The following is an 18,976-nucleotide window of genomic DNA, read 5'->3' on the forward strand; positions in this document are numbered from 1 at the left end:
TGCACGTTGCTTATCAGTCAGGGGGTACAGCTCTAGCAACGGGTTAAGCTTTTTCCGGAAGGCCTGCAAGGCATCCGGTTTCCCGTCATACTGCGGTAGCCAGGCAGCTCCGGGTGCATAGGGCAAGGAAAACGGCATGACCTGAGCAAGCGCGGGGGCCGCGGCACCTCCCGCCAGTACGGCCGGGACCTGGGCAGGCCCATTCCCATCCGCGGGTGCCGCTGCGGCTGCGACCACCGCTCTTCCAGCGGCTCCGTCGGGCGCAGACATCTTGTTTCCGTCCCCCTTAGCTCTTTCCGGCCCCTCCTCTCTCGGGGCGGAGTTTTGGCCTTCGCGCCTCTACTGCTCGAGAAGACGCTCGAGCGGGAACTTTTCGCGCCAAAGATGGCGACTTCTGAAATTTTTCTGCCGGATACCTCCGGCGGTAACAAGGCGCACCTCTACCAGACGGCAGAGCGGTAAGATCCTGTTCGTGACGCCAAGTTGTCGCGGGCGGGGAGGAGGGTGTCAGCACACCGTGCTCACCCCTTCTGCTCGGGTCCGGCAGTTGCTCCTGGTGGCTCGAGCTGCGGGCCGGATCCCGGGGTGTCTCAAGCGACACTCCTCGCCCGTGAGTGAAAAGGGGGGGGTGTTTGTTGGGATTATAGTTCGTGACGCCACCCACGGTTGTGGTGATGGCACCACCGCTGCTCAGTGTGGGGGTCCCGGGGATGGTGATGGGAGCAGCCAGGTGTTGTGTTGCCCCTCCGTGGGTAGGGGTTGGTGATCCCGGGGCCCGGTGAAGAGATGTGAAGTGTAGGGCCTGGAGGGCGCAGGGACGCGGGGGCAGCGCTATGCCTTGCGGCACTGTGGTACTCACTCAGCCTGAGACACGGACACAGTTTGTACGGTAAACCAACGGCTGGTAGGACGGTCCCACAGACGGTTGCACCTGCACTCCCGGTAGGTGACGGTGACGTCTCTCTTCCTTGCACCTGTTTGACTGATGGTAGCGGTGGATTCCCTCCGGTTACCCGCTCCCCGACTGCAATCTGGGCCGGAGGAGCTCTACACTTTGCCCGCAGGCGCTGGCCCTGGGGAAACTGGTGCCTTGGCGGTGGCGGTGTCTCCCCGGTAATGGTCGGGCTGTTGCCGTCAATCGGGACTTTGTTGCTGGGGGATCTGCGTCCCCTTCACTGACGGATTCGGCAAATTGGGCGACTCCTAGCCTTGCCGGGGTCCGAGAGGCCCCTGCCCTGGTGCTGACTGTCCTTCGGAACACTGCTCCAGACCACCGGGCACACAGCCAACGGGGTCCTTCCAGGAACTTCCAAACGGTCCCCCTCCGGACAGTCACCGCCGTCGCTGACCTTGCTGTTCTAGCCCTACACACAGCTGGGCTCTCAGGCTCTGTGCACTCTCTGCGCTCTCTCCACTTCTTGCTTTCCTCCTTTTCCACTTTCCTTTCCATCACTTTCACTTCTTGTTGTTTACTCTAGCCCCTGCCTGGGCTAATCTCCTGTTCACTCCTTCATGTCTCTGACTCGACTCCTGCTCCTCCCTGAGCTTTCTCTGCTCTTCACTCAAGCTCCTCCTGAGCTAATCTGCCTGGTAACTTCCTGCCTCCAGAGTTGTGAGCTCCTTGGTGGGCGGAGCCAACCGCCTGGCCCACCCCCTGGTGTGCATCACAGACTCCTGGAGGGAGGCAACAAGGATTTCTGGTTAGCAGGTGTGCCTACCTGGAGTGTGGGGTGTAGTGGTGTTGTTATCTGTGTCCCCTGGCTTGCCCAGGGCGACACACTATCATTGTATTTAAAGGGAACCTGTCAGCAGAAATGTCCCCTAAAACCTAACATATTCCCCCTCTGCAGCTCCTGGGCTGCATTCTATAAAGGTCCCTGTTATGATTGTGCCCACTTTCTGACCGAAAAAAAGTGTTTATAAAGTTGTACCTTTTTGGCTTCTGATTCTGTAAATCCGTCACGGGGGCGGGCTGCCTGATGGCCGTTATTCTGCCCCCTGGTCCTGTATGCCGCCCCCATCGCTGATTTCAATACTTCTGGACGCCGCCCACTGCTCCAGCCATCCCCGCGCATGCCCAGTGCCCATCTCTCGGGGATGAGCACTGTGCCCAGCGTCACCGCTGGTGACGTGCACGCAGGGTTAAGATTATGGGCGGTGCTGTGATGTTTATTCCTAAGCAACCGCCCATAATCGCGGGACCGCGCTTTCCCCCTCGGCCTGCTTCTTTCTGCACAAGCGCGCTGCTGCTGACCTCACTTCGCCTCCTTCCCATCTTGCCCCGAGGCAGGAAATAGATGGGAAGAGCGCGGAGCAGTGACTACACCGAAAGCGCGGTCCCGCGATTATGGGCGGTTGCTTAGGAATAAACATCACAGCACCGCCCATAATCTTAACCCTGCGTGCACGTGACGCTGGGCACAGTGCTCATCCCCGAGAGATGGGCACTGGGCATGCGCGGGGATGGCTGGAGCAGTGGGCGGCGTCCAGAAGTATTGAAATCAGCGATGGGGGCGGCATACAGGACCAGGGGGCAGAATAACGGCCATCAGGCAGCCCGCCCCCGTGACGGATTTACAGAATCAGAAGCCAAAAAGGTACAACTTTATAAACACTTTTTTTCGGTCAGAAAGTGGGCACAATCATAACAGGGACCTTTATAGAATGCAGCCCAGGAGCGGCAGAGGGGGAATCTGTTAGGTTTTAGGGGACATTTCTGCTGACAGGTTCCCTTTAAAGGGAACCTGTCAGCAGAAATTTCGACTAAAACCTAACAGATTCCCCCTCTGCAGCTCCTGGGCTGCATTCTAGAAAGGTCCCTGTTACTATTGTGCCCCCTTTCTGACCAAAAAAAAGAGTTTATGTAGAGGTACCTTTTTGGCTTCGGATTCTCTAAATGTGTCACGGGGGCGGGCTGCCTGATGGCCGTTATTCTGCCCCCTGGTCCTGTATGCCGCCCCCATCGCCGATTTCCATACTTCTGGACGCCGCCCACTGCTCCAGCCATCCACGCGCATGCCCAGTGCCAGTCTCACGGGACTGAGCAGTGTGACCGCTGGTGACGTGTGCGCAGACAAGTGATTATGGGCGGGACTGTGACTGTTATCAGCAAGTACCCGCCCATAATCTCGTGAGCGCGCAAACCTCTCCAGCGGTCACACTGAGCTCAGTGTAGATGCTAGACTGTATGGGCTGCTTCCAGGGATGACGTCCCTTTGTCACGTGATAGGGGCGTGTTCAAAATACTATCACGTGACAAAGGGACGTCATCCCTGGAAGCAGCCCATACAGTCTAGCATCTACACTGAGCTCAGTGTGACCGCTGGAGAGGTTTGCGCGCTCACGAGATTATGGGCGGGTACTTGCTGATAACAGTCACAGTCCCGCCCATAATCACTTGTCTGCGCACACGTCACCAGCGGTCACACTGCTCAGTCCCGTGAGACTGGCACTGGGCATGCGCGTGGATGGCTGGAGCAGTGGGCGGCGTCCAGAAGTATGGAAATCGGCGATGGGGGCGGCATACAGGACCAGGGGGCAGAATAACGGCCATCAGGCAGCCCGCCCCCGTGACACATTTAGAGAATCCGAAGCCAAGAAGGTACCTCTACATAAACTCTTTTTTTTGGTCAGAAAGGGGGCACAATAGTAACAGGGACCTTTCTAGAATGCAGCCCAGGAGCTGCAGAGGGGGAATCTGTTAGGTTTTAGTCGAAATTTCTGCTGACAGGTTCCCTTTAAGACAAGAGCAGAGCTTGTTGCTGAAGATGGATCTAACTGTTTTTCTTTTCTTGAATTGATGGTCTCCTTTATGAACTATATTGCCATCTAGTGGACACCGAGTGGCATTAATGCTTTATTACAACATAGCGTTGATACAGTCAGTGACTATACAGTATATATATTTTTTGACAAGAAATATTATATATTATTTTTTAATTCAGGCAACCTTTGGGTCTACTGTGAGTGACCTCTTCTGTTTTAACGATATTTTAAATGTTGAAATAAAAATTTTCTTTTATAATTGATTGTTTGTTTGGTTTTTATACTCGATTTTTCTATAGCTTTATCTACTTATGAGTAGAGCCACTATTTGATTTAGGCCCTTTACAGCATATCTCCGTAGTAAGAGAGATGCCTATGTCTATCATATGTTAAAAAGCTTCTTTAAATAGCTGTCGCGGGCGGGGAGGGGACGCTGCGCTCACCCACTGCTCGGGTCCGGCTGCTGCTGCTGCTCGCTCGGTCGGTGGCTCGAGCGGTGGGCCGGATCCCGGGGACTCGAGGGGCGCTCCTCGCCAGTGGGTGAAAGGGGTGGTTTGGTTTGGGGATATTGTCCGTGACGCCACCCACGGTTTGTGGTGAGGTTGGGACACCACCGCTGCTCTGTACGGGGATCCCGGGAGCGTTGACAGGGAGCAGCTGAGATGTTTTCTCCCCTCCATGGGTAGAGGGTTTTTGGGGGTCCCGGGGCCCGGTGGTGGAGGTCGGAAGGTGGGTTGCGGGGCCTGGCCAGGTGCAGGGTCGCGGGGCAGCGCAGTGCCAGACGGCACGGTGGTACTTACTCAGCCAGTAACGCACACGGAGTCTCTGGTAAAACAAACGGCTGGATGGACGAGTCCCACAGACGGCTGCGGCGGTCACTCCCGGTAGGTTGGCGGTAACTGTCTCTCCCTGCACCGGTGTTCTGTTCTCGGCCCCAATGGCTTCCCACTGATAGCCCGCTCCCCAGCGGTATGTTGGCTAAGGGAGCCCTTCCGTTGCCCACAGGCTCTGGCCCTGGGAGCTCTAGCTCTGGCGGTAGCTTTATCTCCCTCACGGTTTGGACGGTTGCCTTCAGTCGGGTCTTTACTGCTGGGAAACCCCGGAGGTTCCCGTCGCTGATGGATTTGACCGGTTTTACGGCGACTCCTAGCCTGGTCGGGGTCCGTAGCCTGCCGGATGGTGCTGGCTTCTCTTCGCTCCCCGGTTCGGTACCGGCAGGCCACCGCCCGTCCCCGGTCCTCACGGTTGTGCGTCAATCGGCCTCTCCTGCAGACGGTCACCACCGTCTGCCAACCTTGCTGTCAGGTGCCCGGGCCACGTACCCGGACACGGCCAGTCAGTTCCTCCACTATCACTTCCTCACACTACAACTCCTCAAACTCAACTGTCTTCCTTTTCACGCCTCCAGGACTGTGAACTCTACGGTGTGGACATCAGCCCCTGGAGGAAGGCAACAAGGATTTGTGTCTGACCTTGATGTTCCTAACCGAGGTGTAGGGTGTGTTGTTGCAGTACCTGTGTCGTCCTGGCTTGTCCAGGGCGCCACATAGCCGTCCCATTTGTCAATTAATTGGTAGAGTTAAGGGGGATATCTAGTGATGAGTTTTGTATGTCCCCAATATGGCTAGTGCGCATGTCCAAGGAAAGCAGGCACTACAGGTGGATCACATGACATGACCTAGAGTACACAGTGCCATAAGAAGAAATACAATATCATGAGTCATGCGGTAAAACATGTGATTACCTACATTATTGTTCATGTGATTGCCATATTTCCCATGACTGTTTAGAGCAGTGTTTCTCAACTCCAGTCCTCAGGACTAGAGATGAGCGAACCGGTCGCGGTTCGGCTCGAGGTTGGTTCGCCGAACGGACCTCCCGTTCGAGTTCGGTTCGTCGAACGTTCGACGAACGGAACTCGAACTGCATAGGAAACAATGGCAGGCAATCACAAACACAGAAAAACACCTAGAAAACACCCTCAAAGGTGTCCAAAAGGTCACAAACAACTCACAACACATGGGAAAGTGACAAGGACATATACTCATGCGAAAACAAAAGAGCTGGACAAGGAAAAAGAGGAGGACACACAGATATATGAGTATATGCAAGGAAACATCGATTCCATTAATGTGCAACTTGAGCCCTGCTCATTCTTGGCTTCCAATCTTGATAAATTGCCTGAGCTCGCCACGTACGTCTTGGGGATCTTGTCGTGTCCTGCAGCCAGCGTTCTCTCGGAACCTGTCTTCAGTGCTGCTGTGGGTCTGCTGGCAGATAAGCACACGTGTCTGTCCACTGACAATGTGGACATGGCTCTCAGAGGACTTTTCTTCCCCTGGGTCAGCCAGGGGACGGGAAAGGCACGCGTATTTTTGAGAGTGCTTCATGCAAAGCATCTTTTTCTTTTTCAAAAGGGAGCTCAACCGATGCCAGTCAAGTGGGGTGTGTGTGGCCCAGTGAGTGGCAACCAGGGAGACTGTGGTTGGAGTCCCCTCGCTGTGTCTCTAAAAGAACCAAGATGAACAAGTCATGGCTCTCAGAGGACTTTTCTTCCCCTGGGTCAGCCAGGGGACGGGAAAGGCACGCGTATTTTTGAGAGTGCTTCATGCAAAGCATCTTTTTCTTTTTCAAAAGGGAGCTCAACCGATGCCAGTCAAGTGGGGTGTGTGTGGCCCAGTGAGTGGAAACGAGGGAGACTGTGGTTGGAGTCCCCTCGCTGTGTCTCTAAAAGAACCAAGATGAACAAGTCATGGCTCTCAGAGGACTTTTCTTCCCCTGGGTCAGCCAGGGGACGGGAAAGGCACGCGTATTTTTGAGAGTGCTTCATGCAAAGCATCTTTTTCTTTTTCAAAAGGGAGCTCAACCGATGCCAGTCAAGTGGGGTGTGTGTGGCCCAGTGAGTGGAAACGAGGGAGACTGTGGTTGGAGTCCCCTCGCTGTGTCTCTAAAAGAACCAAGATGAACAAGTCATGGCTCTCAGAGGACTTTTCTTCCCCTGGGTCAGCCAGGGGACGGGAAAGGCACGCGTATTTTTGAGAGTGCTTCATGCAAAGCATCTTTTTCTTTTTCAAAAGGGAGCTCAACCGATGCCAGTCAAGTGGGGTGTGTGTGGCCCAGTGAGTGGCAACGAGGGAGACTGTGGTTGGAGTCCCCTCGCTGTGTCTCTAAAAGAACCAAGATGAACAAGTCATGGCTCTCAGAGGACTTTTCTTCCCCTGGGTCAGCCAGGGGACGGGAAAGGCACGCGTATTTTTGAGAGTGCTTCATGCAAAGCATCTTTTTCTTTTTCAAAAGGGAGCTCAACCGATGCCAGTCAAGTGGGGTGTGTGTGGCCCAGTGAGTGGAAACGAGGGAGACTGTGGTTGGAGTCCCCTCGCTGTGTCTCTAAAAGAACCAAGATGAACAAGTCATGGCTCTCAGAGGACTTTTCTTCCCCTGGGTCAGCCAGGGGACGGGAAAGGCACGCGTATTTTTGAGAGTGCTTCATGCAAAGCATCTTTTTCTTTTTCAAAAGGGAGCTCAACCGATGCCAGTCAAGTGGGGTGTGTGTGGCCCAGTGAGTGGAAACGAGGGAGACTGTGGTTGGAGTCCCCTCGCTGTGTCTCTAAAAGAACCAAGATGAACAAGTCATGGCTCTCAGAGGACTTTTCTTCCCCTGGGTCAGCCAGGGGACGGGAAAGGCACGCGTATTTTTGAGAGTGCTTCATGCAAAGCATCTTTTTCTTTTTCAAAAGGGAGCTCAACCGATGCCAGTCGAGTGGGGTGTGTGTGGCCCAGTGAGTGGCAACCAGGGAGACTGTGGATGGAGTCCCCTCGCTGTGTCTCTAAAAGAACCAAGATGAACAAGTCATGGCTCTCAGAGGACTTTTCTTCCCCTGGGTCAGCCAGGGGACGGGAAAGGCACGCGTATTTTTGAGAGTGCTTCATGCAAAGCATCTTTTTCTTTTTCAAAAGGGAGCTCAACCGATGCCAGTCAAGTGGGGTGTGTGTGGCCCAGTGAGTGGCAACGAAGGAGACTGTGGTTGGAGTCCCCTCGCTGTGTTTCTAAAAGACCCAAAATGAACAAATCATGGCTCTCAGAGGACTTTTCTTCCCCTGGGTCAGCCAGGGGACGGGAAAGGCACGCGTATTTTTGAGAGTGCTTCATGCAAAGCATCTTTTTCTTTTTCAAAAGGGGGCTCAACCGATGCCAGTCAAGTGGGGTGTGTGTGGCCCAGTTAGTGGAAACGAGGGAGACTGTGGTTGGAGTCCCCTCGCTGTGTCTCTAAAAGAACCAAGATGAACAAGTCATGGCTCTCAGAGGACTTTTCTTCCCCTGGGTCAGCCAGGGGACGGGAAAGGCACGCGTATTTTTGAGAGTGCTTCATGCAAAGCATCTTTTTCTTTTTCAAAAGGGAGCTCAACCGATGCCAGTCAAGTGGGGTGTGTGTGGCCCAGTGAGTGGAAACGAGGGAGACTGTGGTTGGAGTCCCCTCGCTGTGTTATACATGCTTTTAGAAGGGCATGACATGGCTTGGAGGTTGACTTTCATAAAATGCAAACTGTTGGCTACCAAAATGCTGCCTTTCCAACAACTGTGGTTATAGGCAATGAGGAACATACTGATGAAGATGAGACGCAGATACCCGATTGGGATGACAACTTAAATATTCGGTCAGGGCAAGAAGAGGCTCGGTCTGAGGGGGAGGGGAGTGCAAACACAACAATTGATGATGAAGTTCTAGATCCCACCTACTGTCAACCCCCAGTCAGGCACTCGAGGAGGTCAACAGAGGCGGTGGAGGAGGATGCAACCGACGACGAAATTACCTTGCGCCTTCCTGGACAGAGTCGGAGCACTGGTAGCACGTCTACAACTGCATCCTCAGCCACCACTCTGCCTATGAGCATTATTCGGGGTGCATCAACAGGTCGCATGGCCTCTAAGCCTTGCCTAGCCTGTTCCTTTTTTGACATAGAAAAAGATCGCCCAAATCATGTGATATGTAAAATTTGTCATGATTCTCTTAGTAGAGGTCAAAACCTCAGCAGTTTGACAACTTCTTCCATGAATCGTCACATGAATAAATATCATAGGTCCCGGTGGGAAGCTCACTGTGCTGCAATGCGGCCTAGCGGAGCGAACCATCCACCGCCCGCCCCTTCCAGTGCATCCGCGCGCTCTTCATCTTCTAGGACTGTGGGGACAGCTGTCACACCTGTTTTTCCACGCAAAACTTCCACCACTGTAACCGCAACAGGCAGTTTGCTTGGTAGGTCGTCAGTTGGTTTGGAAGGGGAAACAAGTGAGTGTGTACAGCTCTCTCAGACATCGATAGCACCTACGTTGGATGAAGGCAACATCATGTCTCCGCCTGCACTTTCCTCACAAACCTGCATTTTTCCAGGGACACCCTACTCAACACCGTCTACACACAGCAGCCAGATCTCTGTCCCTCAGATGTGGTCAAATAAAAGGCCACTTCCTCCGACCCATGACAAAGCTAAGAGGTTGACTCTATCCCTCTGTAAGCTGTTGGCTACCGAAATGCTGCCTTTCCGCCTAGTGGACACACAGGATTTTAGAGACCTTATGTCTGTCGCTGTGCCCCAGTACCAGATGCCTAGTCGCCACTACTTCTCTAAGAAAGGTGTGCCCGCGCTACACCAGCATGTCGCACACAACATCACCGCTTCCTTGAGAAACTCTGTGTGTGAACGGGTGCATTTCACCACCGATACTTGGACCAGTAAGCATGGACAGGGACGTTACATGTCGCTGACTGGGCACTGGGTAACTATGTTGATAGATGGTGAAGGGTCTGCTGCACAAGTCTTGCCGTCCCCACGACTTGTGTGTCAATCCTCTGTCTGTCCAAGTTCCGCCACTGCTTCTGCATCCTCCACCTCATCTGGGTCCTCCACCTCCGCCCCAAGCCTGCCTGGTCAGGCCACCAGCGTTCTCACTGCGCAGAAGGAATCACGCACCCCTCATTACTATGCTGGCAGCAGAGCGCAACGGCATCAGGCGGTCTTTAGCTTGACATGTCTTGGGAATAAGAGTCACACAGCTGAGGAGTTGTGGTCAGCTCTGCGGTCCGAGTTTAATAAATGGTTGTCTCCACTCAACCTGCAGCCTGGTAAGGCCGTGTGCGACAATGCTGCAAACCTGGGTGCGGCCCTTCGCCTGGGCAAGGTGACACACGTGCCTTGTATGGCTCACGTGTTGAACCTTGTTGTCCAGCAATTTTTAACACACTATCCCGGCCTAGATGGCCTTCTGACCAGGGCACGTAAACTGTCTGCAGTGCTCACTTCCGCCGTTCAACCGCCGCAGCTGAGCGACTTGCATCGCTCCAGAAGTCTTTCGGCCTGCCGGTTCATCGCCTGAAATGCGATGTGGCGACACGCTGGAATTCAACTCTCCACATGTTACAGCGACTGTGGCAGCACCGGCGAGCCCTGGTGCAATACGTCATGATGTATAGCCTGGGCCAACGAGATGCAGAAGTGGGGCAGATCACCCTGATGGAGTGATCTCAGATCAAGGACCTATGCACCGTTCTGCACAGTTTCGACATGGCGACGAATATGTTTAGCGCTGACAATGCCATTATCAGCATGACGATTACAGTCATTTACATGCTGGAGCACACGCTAAACACTATTCGGAGTCAGGGGGTGGGACAACAGGAAGGGGAGGAACTACAGGAGGATTCATATGCGCAAGACACAACAACATCACCAAGGTCCAGACGTTCATCATCACCAACGCGGCAGGCATGGGACCATGGGGGACAGGGATCAACAAGGGCGCATGGTAGCAGGCGAGATGTTGAGGAAGGTGCAGGAGGACATGAAGATATGGAGGACGAACTGTCCATGGACATGGAAGACTCAGCGGATGAGGGAGACCTTGGTCAAAATTCAGTTGAAAGAGGTTGGGGGGAGATGTCAGAGGAAGAAAGAACGGTTAGCACCTCTATGCCACAAACACAGCGTGGACTTGGTCCGCATGGCTGCGCAAGACACATGAGTGCCTTCTTGTTGCACTACCTCCAACATGACCCTCGGATTGTCAAAATTAGAAGTGATGATGACTACTGGCTTGCCACACTATTAGATCCCCGGGACAAGTCCAAATTTTGTGACATAATTCCACCCATAGAAAGGGACGCACGTATGCTGGAGTATCAGCATAAGCTGTTACTCGATCTTAGCTCGGCTTTTACACCAAACAACCGTGCAGGTGAAGGGAGTGATTCTCCCAGTTGTAACTTGACAAACATGGGACGGCATCGTCATCTTCAACAGTCTACCCGTACCAGTAGGACCGTATCTGGTGCTGGTAACAGCAATTTTATGGAATATTTTCATAATTTTTTTAGACCCTCCTTTGCAAGGCCACCAGAGACAACAAGTCTGACACATAGTCAACGGATGGAGAGGATGATACAGGAGTATCTCCAAATGAACATCGATGCAATGACTTTGCAAATGGAGCCTTGCTCCTTTTGGGCTTCAAATCTAGAAAAATTGACAGAGCTCTCCAGTTACGCCTTGGAGATTTTGTCGTGTGCAGCTGCCAGCGTTGTCTCTGAACGTGTCTTCTTCAGTGCTGCTGGGTGTGTGCTGACAGATAAGCGCACGCGTCTGTCCAGTGACAATGTGGACACACTGACGTTCATCAAAATGAACAAGTCATGGATCCAGAAGGAATTTACTACCCCTGTGTCATCCTGGGGAGAGTAAATGCTTGTGGATTTGGAATGTGCTTGACGCAAATCAAAACATCCTGTTTGCAACTAGGGCACAAGTGCTGCCACTGATGGGGTGTCTGTGTGCCCAATGTTGGGAAAAAAGGTAGACTCCGCTTGGAGTAACCCTTGCTTGATGTGTTTTTTAAAAATGATACAAGATGAACAGATCTGAAGGCAAGATGAAGGCAACATCATGTCTCCGCCTGCACTTTTCTCACAAACCTGCATTTTTCCAGGGACACCCTACTCAACACCGTCTACAGACAGCAGCCAGATCTCTTTCCCTCAGATGTGGTCAAATAAAAGGCCACTTACTGCGACCCATGACAAAGCTAAGTGGTTGACTCTATCCCTCTGTAAGCTGTTGGCTACCGAAATGCTGCCTTTACGCGTAGTGGACACACAGGATTTTACAGACCTTATGTCTGTCGCTGTGCCCCAGTACCACATGCCCAATCACCACTGCTTCTCCAAGAAAAGCATGCCCGCGCTACACCAGCATGTCGCACACAACATCACCACTTCCTTGAGAAAATCTGTGTGCGACAGGGTGCATTTCAACACAGATACTTGGACCAGTAAGCATAGACAGGGTCATTACATGTCACTGACTGGGCACTGGCAAACTATGGTGAGAGATGGAGAAGGGTCTGCTGTACAAGTCTTGCCGTCCCCACGAGTTGTTTCAATCCTTGTTCTGTATGTAGAAGTTAATACACTGCTTCTGCCTCTTCAACCTCGTGTGGGTCCTCTACCTTGGCGCAAACCCTGTGTGGTCAGGCCACCCTTCCTTGCAACTGCGCACAAGGACTACCACACACCTCCTTACTATGCTGGCAGCAGAGCTCAATGCCATCAGGCGGTCAAAGCTTTACTTTGAAATGTATGGGAAATGTGAGTCACACCGCTATTACAGAGAATAGTAGTCAGGCAGGGTCAAAACATTAATTGAGGAACAGGAACAGAATGGGACGGCCAGGAAAGAATCAGAAAACAAGCAGAGTTGAAATGCGTATCGGCCAACAAGGTACATAAACAGCAAGCAGGAAAAGTAGTCAGGTAACAAGCACACAAAATCATAAAACTGAACTGGGGGTAAAATTAACCAGAGGTTCATAGCTATGTCTGGCAGTGGTCTGCAGACAGGATGGGCATAAAAAAGGGTGTGGTGTCTTCCCATTGGTTGTAGCTGAATGATGGTATTTCATCTGTGAGATACCCACCAGCTACATTCAGCCAGAGATTCTGCATCTGTCAAGGTAATGCAGCCCAGTGGGTGAGCATAACCTGCGTCCACCTGCGCCGCTGGCATCGACTACTCTCACATCATCAGCACTATTCATGAAAGGAACACGTTGTCACCTGGCAACCGGAGTACAAATTGACGGAGCGGACTACGTTGGTGACTTAACAGCCGTGTGCGGCAATGATGCAAACCTGGCTGCGGGCCATCCTCAGGGCAATGTGACACACGTGCCTTTTAGGGCTCACGTGTTGAACCGAATTCGCCAGCAATTTTTAAAACACCATCACGGCCTACATGGCCTTGTGCAGTGGGCACGCTCGCTATGTGCTCACTTCCATCGTGCGCACACAGCAGCTCAACAACTTTCATCACTCCGGAAGTCTTAGGGTCTGGCAGTTAAACGCCGTAAATGCGATGTTTCGACACGCAGGAATTGGAATCTGCACATGTTGCAGCGTGTGTGGCAGCACCGCAGAGCCCTGCTGAAATACGGTAAGACATATAGCCTGGGATAACTTGATCCAGAGGTGGTGCAGATCACGCTGCTGGAGTGGTGTCAGATCAAGGACCTATGCACCCTGCTACACAGTTTTGAAATGTCGACGAAGATGTTTAGCACTGGCAATGTCATTCTCAGCGTGACAATTCTGGTCATCTACATGATGGAGCACACTGTAATTATTATTCTGAGTCAGGTGTTGGGACAAGAGGAAGGGGAGGAAGTACAGGAGGAGTCATATGCGGAAGGGATAACAAGATCTACGAGGTCCAGATGGTCAGCGGCACCTATGCGGCATTCATGGTGAGGGAGAGGGATTAACAAGGGCGCATAGTATCAGCAAAAAGTGTTGATGAAAGTGCAGGAGCCCATGAAGAAATGGAGGACGAACTGGCGATGGGCATGGAAGACTCAGCAGATGAGTGAGAGCTTGCTCACATTTCGGTTGTGCGAGGTTGTGGGTAGAGGGCAGAGGAAGGATGCACGATTCTCACCTCTCTGCCACCAACACACCAAGGACTTGGTCCTCCTGGATGCACAAGACACATGAGCGCCTTCTTGCTGCACTACCTACATGACCCTCGGATTGTATGAATTTGAACTAATCCTGAATACTGGGTTGCCACACTGTTAGATCCCCGGTACAAGACAAAATTTGGCGAACTAATTCCTGCCATAGAAATAGACGCACGTATACAGGAGTATCTGCAGAATGTGGTACGCAATCTTAGATCTACTTGTCCACTAAACACCAGTGCTGCACAGAGTGAATCTCAACGCTTTGTCATGGATAGGAGGAAATGGTCTTTTACTTGTCCACATCGGAGGGACCGAGGGATGGCTGCTGTGCTGAGATGGCGTTGAGTACGGTGTCCCTGCACAGTTGCACTTTTGGTCATATCCCAAAATGAGTTGAAAAAGGACAGATGCTGTTGGAAAGGGGAACAGGTGTGTTGGAAAGGGGAAAAAAGTTTTGGTCCGTGGATTTGGTGGTTAAGCAACTGTAACATTTGCTGAAGAAACAACATCTGTTACAGTGGGACTGGCAGATTTGGATAAAGTGGTATATAATCTGTGACCGCTATATAACGAAAATTAATAAGAAAAGAAAGAGAAAGGTATATATCCCCATCAGCAGTCAGTGTCCACCGTGCTCCCAGTTGGAAAAGGAGAGGTTGGCAACTTGAAGGTTTGGTGGAGGATACAGAGCTGTGTGGCTATGAAACTAATAGTAGCCTGAACCGAGTTAGACGCCATTCGGATCTGGAGACTGTGAGCCCTGTTAGCGTCACAGGGTCTGTGGCGCCCCTGACCTGGTCAGGCACCACAGAGTATTGCACCCATGCGGGAACAATGCTTCCAGGTAATCTCCAAAGGCCAGGATGAGGTGCACACACAAACATATAGTGACCAGGCCTCCCACATCACCAGAGGGGACCCTTGGGTAGCCAGAAGGGGTTAACTTTCAATTCCCGGCTGGGGGTGTGTTCAGGGGCTAGTTGCTAGGAAGCAGGGCAGAGAGAGAGAGGAAGGAGGGAGTCTGGAGGAAGAAGTTGAAGTGTGTGGAAGGGAGCAGAGGAGCTCTCGTGTCAGACAGGTCCTGAGGAGTGCAGTAGCTAAAAGCGGGGGAGAAAGGAGTACCGTGGGTCGGCCTGAAAATCATCCAGAGAGAAGGGTGGCTGAGTACGGAGATCCCGGTATCCGAGCACACAAGGGGAACTAGGTCCCCAGTACAGGCAGCAGATCATCCAGAGCTGCTTAACCTACAGGTGGGGGGGGGTACTTCATGCCCTCACCACGACTACACAGAGCTTGAGCCAAGCAGCAATCACCAGGCCCATAAGGGGACAGGGCCAGAAGCCATCCCACCAAGGCCACGCTGCCGGCAGACGAGCCAGAGAGAGGGGAGCAGGGTGGTAACAGCTTCCCTGGAGGGGTCCTACCACGCTTCAAGCAAAGGATCCTCCTAAAACAGAAAGAGTGCAAGGAAGGCGAGTGGACAGCTACCCTCAGAACGGCCTCCTGGAATTCCTGGTTCAACCTGGTTATCACAGTGTCGCCCGGGCATCTCACCGTGACCTCCAAACAGTGAGTAAACACGTTGAAAGACTTCTTGGACTGTGTTTGAGTCATTCTGCGACCTGTGGTCCCACACACATACACCGGGGCCTGGGGCTTGCCTCACTCTCAGGGGGCTAATATACTGACTGCACCCACCATCAGCCCCAGGCATCCCTTAATCTGCAGTGGCGGTCCCCGCTGACCGCAATACTGAGAGTGGCGTCACGACAATCCCAAATAGAAGATTTCCTACCTGTGACCAGACTGTTCCATCCACGTGGAGTCCCTGAAGGTAATGCACAGACACATACTAGCGGGGCTTCACAATTTCTGGCGTCACGAACAGGATTTGGACTAGACCTGTTCAGACAGGTGACCGTGTGCCTCAGAGGTCCGACCGCAAAAATTGAACCGCCGCCATATTGCCATCTTCAAAAGCGCGCGCTGCAGCCCGCGCGAGGGAGAAGAGCACCGCCCACGAAGAGGTGTGGCCGCCCCAGAATCCCCACAATTCAGAGAGCGTTCTGACCCAGGAAGTGGAAAGGGAGCGCGCAGATTTTTCTGAAGAAAAATGGACGCTGCAGGAGGTAATGCCCCTGGTCAGGGCGACGCAGCCCAAGCGATGCCAGCCCCCGTCGCGCTGGACGCAGCAGCGCCTGGTGCCGGTGCCGCGGTCGCAGCTGCGCCGGCCGAAATCTCCCCCAGACTGCCGAGACCCACCAACCGGTTCCCCCTCCCCACCGCGCAATGAAGGAGACCACACATGGAATATCTTTCTTTTGTACTTTATTGAAGGTATCCACGTAACACCATTCAATGTTGATATAAAAGGGGGTTGCTTGATATTTTGGCCACAGCTTTAACCACAGGCACAAATCCGCCTTAAACCTGAGGGAGGAGGCCCGATGCCTACGGCCGTCCGTGGCAGGTTGGCTCTCACCAAATCCCTCTTCCACCGGCTGTGACTTTGAAATTGAACCATAACCTTTTTCCATAGGCACAAAACCGCCTTAAACCTGAGGGAGGAGGCCCGATGCCTACGGCCGTCCGTGGCAGGTAGGCTCTCCAAATCCCTCTTCCACCGGCTTTGACTTCCGAACTTGTAACAGAACCTTCTTAAGGGAGGGAGGGCGGGCGATGCTCACCCTGAGGGCAGATTGTGGTAAGAGGAAGGAGGGACTCCGGAGGCTGCTTATATGCCCTGGAGGAGGTCCCAGCAGGGAAGGGGGGTCAGCGGGGGGCATTGCACAATGGGAAGGAGGGAGACGTGACCATGGGGGACGTAGCGAGGGGCTCAGCAGTCAGGGGCAGCGGCATCGGCCGCAGTGCCCTGCAGACTGCCGAGACCCACCAACCGGTTCCCCCTCCCCACCGCGCAATGAAGGAGACCACACATGGAATATCTTTCTTTTGTACTTTATTGAAGGTATCCACGTAACACCATTCAATGTTGATATAAAAGGGGGTTGCTTGATATTTTGGCCACAGCTTTAACCACAGGCACAAATCCGCCTTAAACCTGAGGGAGGAGGCCCGATGCCTACGGCCGTCCGTGGCAGGTTGGCTCTCACCAAATCCCTCTTCCACCGGCCACGGAGTGGCGAAGGCCCAAGCCTGAGCTGCGACCCCCACACAGGGCCCTTATGGCCCGCTCAACCCCGTCCTTACTGTCCGACAGGAAATTGTCTAGGCCTATATCATTAAGGCTAAAACCATCCTCTAGCACCAAACGGCTGACCTCTGATTCCAGCATCTCGTGTCCCGGCACTATCCCTCTTCCTGACGCTATAAATTTGGCGATCTGCATATTAACGTGTTGCCTTGACCTTTCCACAGCCGCTATGTTCCTTGCCCCTGTACAACTCAATCTCGGTAATATACTGGACCGTACCCCCACTACGTTGCTAAAGAAGCTGCTGAACTTATCTAGGAAAGAAGCTGCTGAACTTATCTAGGACCACTTGCATGACCGCAAGCAGATCCTGGATCCTCACATTTACTAGGTCATTTCCACCCGTGAATGACCAGCACCAGTAGGCCAGTGGCTACTCTGGATATGCTCACTACCACGGGCAGGACCTGGGCCCAGGCCAGGCCCCGAACTCTTCTCCAGTGAAACTTGAGGTCACAAACTCCCAGCACGCTTCCACCCGGTCTCGACTCAGTCCGCCGTGCTGCCCAGAATATGTGTGAGTGACCTAGGATCCAGATGCTAGGTCTCGACAGATCTAAAAGAAAAACGGTTACCTCTCTTGTCTGCAAAACATTTTCCATCATCGTGTCAGTAAACATCATTGTATTAATGTTTCTTTAGGTCTGAAGGTGCTTAGATAACCGAGATGATATACATATATTTATTTAACATTTTTTTTTTTTTTTTTTTTTGTGTAATATATAAACGTGCCAAACAGTGGACAACTGGTGGCAGGGAACTACAGGACTGCACGGATAGGTATGAAGCTGGCCCTTGCTGCCTCGATTGTCGTGTCGATGCGGAAGGAGTGCATGCCATAATCTCCTGGTTGTAGGTCCAGGTAGGAAATAGACATTTTGAGCAATGCCGAAAGTTGTGTCGCCACGAGCGGGATCACTCTGCGTGCTCCAAGAAGAATTTGTTGGGAACCCAAGACTCTAAGTGTCGCTGCAAGGTAAGGATGGGACATAGGATACCTGAAAACGGGAAAATAGGGAACCAAACTCCTCTACCGAGCTGATCTGTTTTGGAGCGCCTTATGCGAACCCGTACTCCACCATTGCAAACTATAACATTGTCGTGTAACAGACCACCGGTGCGACCTAGGGACCTGCTAACTAATTCGCTGACCGTCAAGGCTCCGAAGAATGCTAGCGAGAAGGCGGCCGAGAACAAGAGGACCTCGCTGTCATTGGTGCAAACGTCACCTAGCTGGTTTATTATGCCTGAGAGGATGGCGAATGAATTGGCCTTCCTGTTCTCCGTGCACCAGCGCTTCCAGCCTTTAACGGCCTGTTTGAACAGAAAGGCCTTGGTGACATCGGTCCATCCACGAACCTGAAAGTGAGAGGCTATTCCTGCAACCCGCTACTACGCTACTGTGCCCGGCAAGCCACTGGTATGTAGATGCGTTATGTCTCGAGCAACGGAATTGCTAAGAAAAACCGCGGACACCTGGCTAGGCAGCGGTTGAACTATATTGAAATCATTCATCCCAAGCCTTACCATACAAATGCCACGTTGATGGGATGCCTTAACCAGCGGAATCAACTGTCCACGGGGACCGTCCAGGGGGACTGTGGACACTTTTGGCCATTGTTGTCAGATTCTGGGTGCAATGCCCGAAACTTCTGAAAATCAAATGCAATAAGGCATCAGCGATAGTGTTATGAATCCCCGGTATGTGGCTGGCCTTGACCCAGATATTATGTTCAAGGCACTTAAGAACTAAGTATCGTAGCAAGCTGATCACCGGTGGTGAGGAAGATGCGAGGCGGTTAACAGCGTGGACGACACTTATGTAGTCAGTCCTGAAGCGGGTCCGATTGTTCGCCAACTTTTCTGCCCAAAGACTTGTAGCTACTATTATAGGGAACAGCTTGAGTAAAGTTTTTTTTTTTTTTTTTTTTTTTGTCCGTCCAGACAGGTGCCATGTGTTGGGCCAGCGATTAGCGTACCAATTGGGACCA

The sequence above is a fragment of the Anomaloglossus baeobatrachus genome, chromosome 5 (genome assembly GCF_048569485.1).
Source record: "Anomaloglossus baeobatrachus isolate aAnoBae1 chromosome 5, aAnoBae1.hap1, whole genome shotgun sequence".
In the NCBI taxonomy this organism is placed as follows: Eukaryota; Metazoa; Chordata; class Amphibia; order Anura; family Aromobatidae; genus Anomaloglossus; species Anomaloglossus baeobatrachus.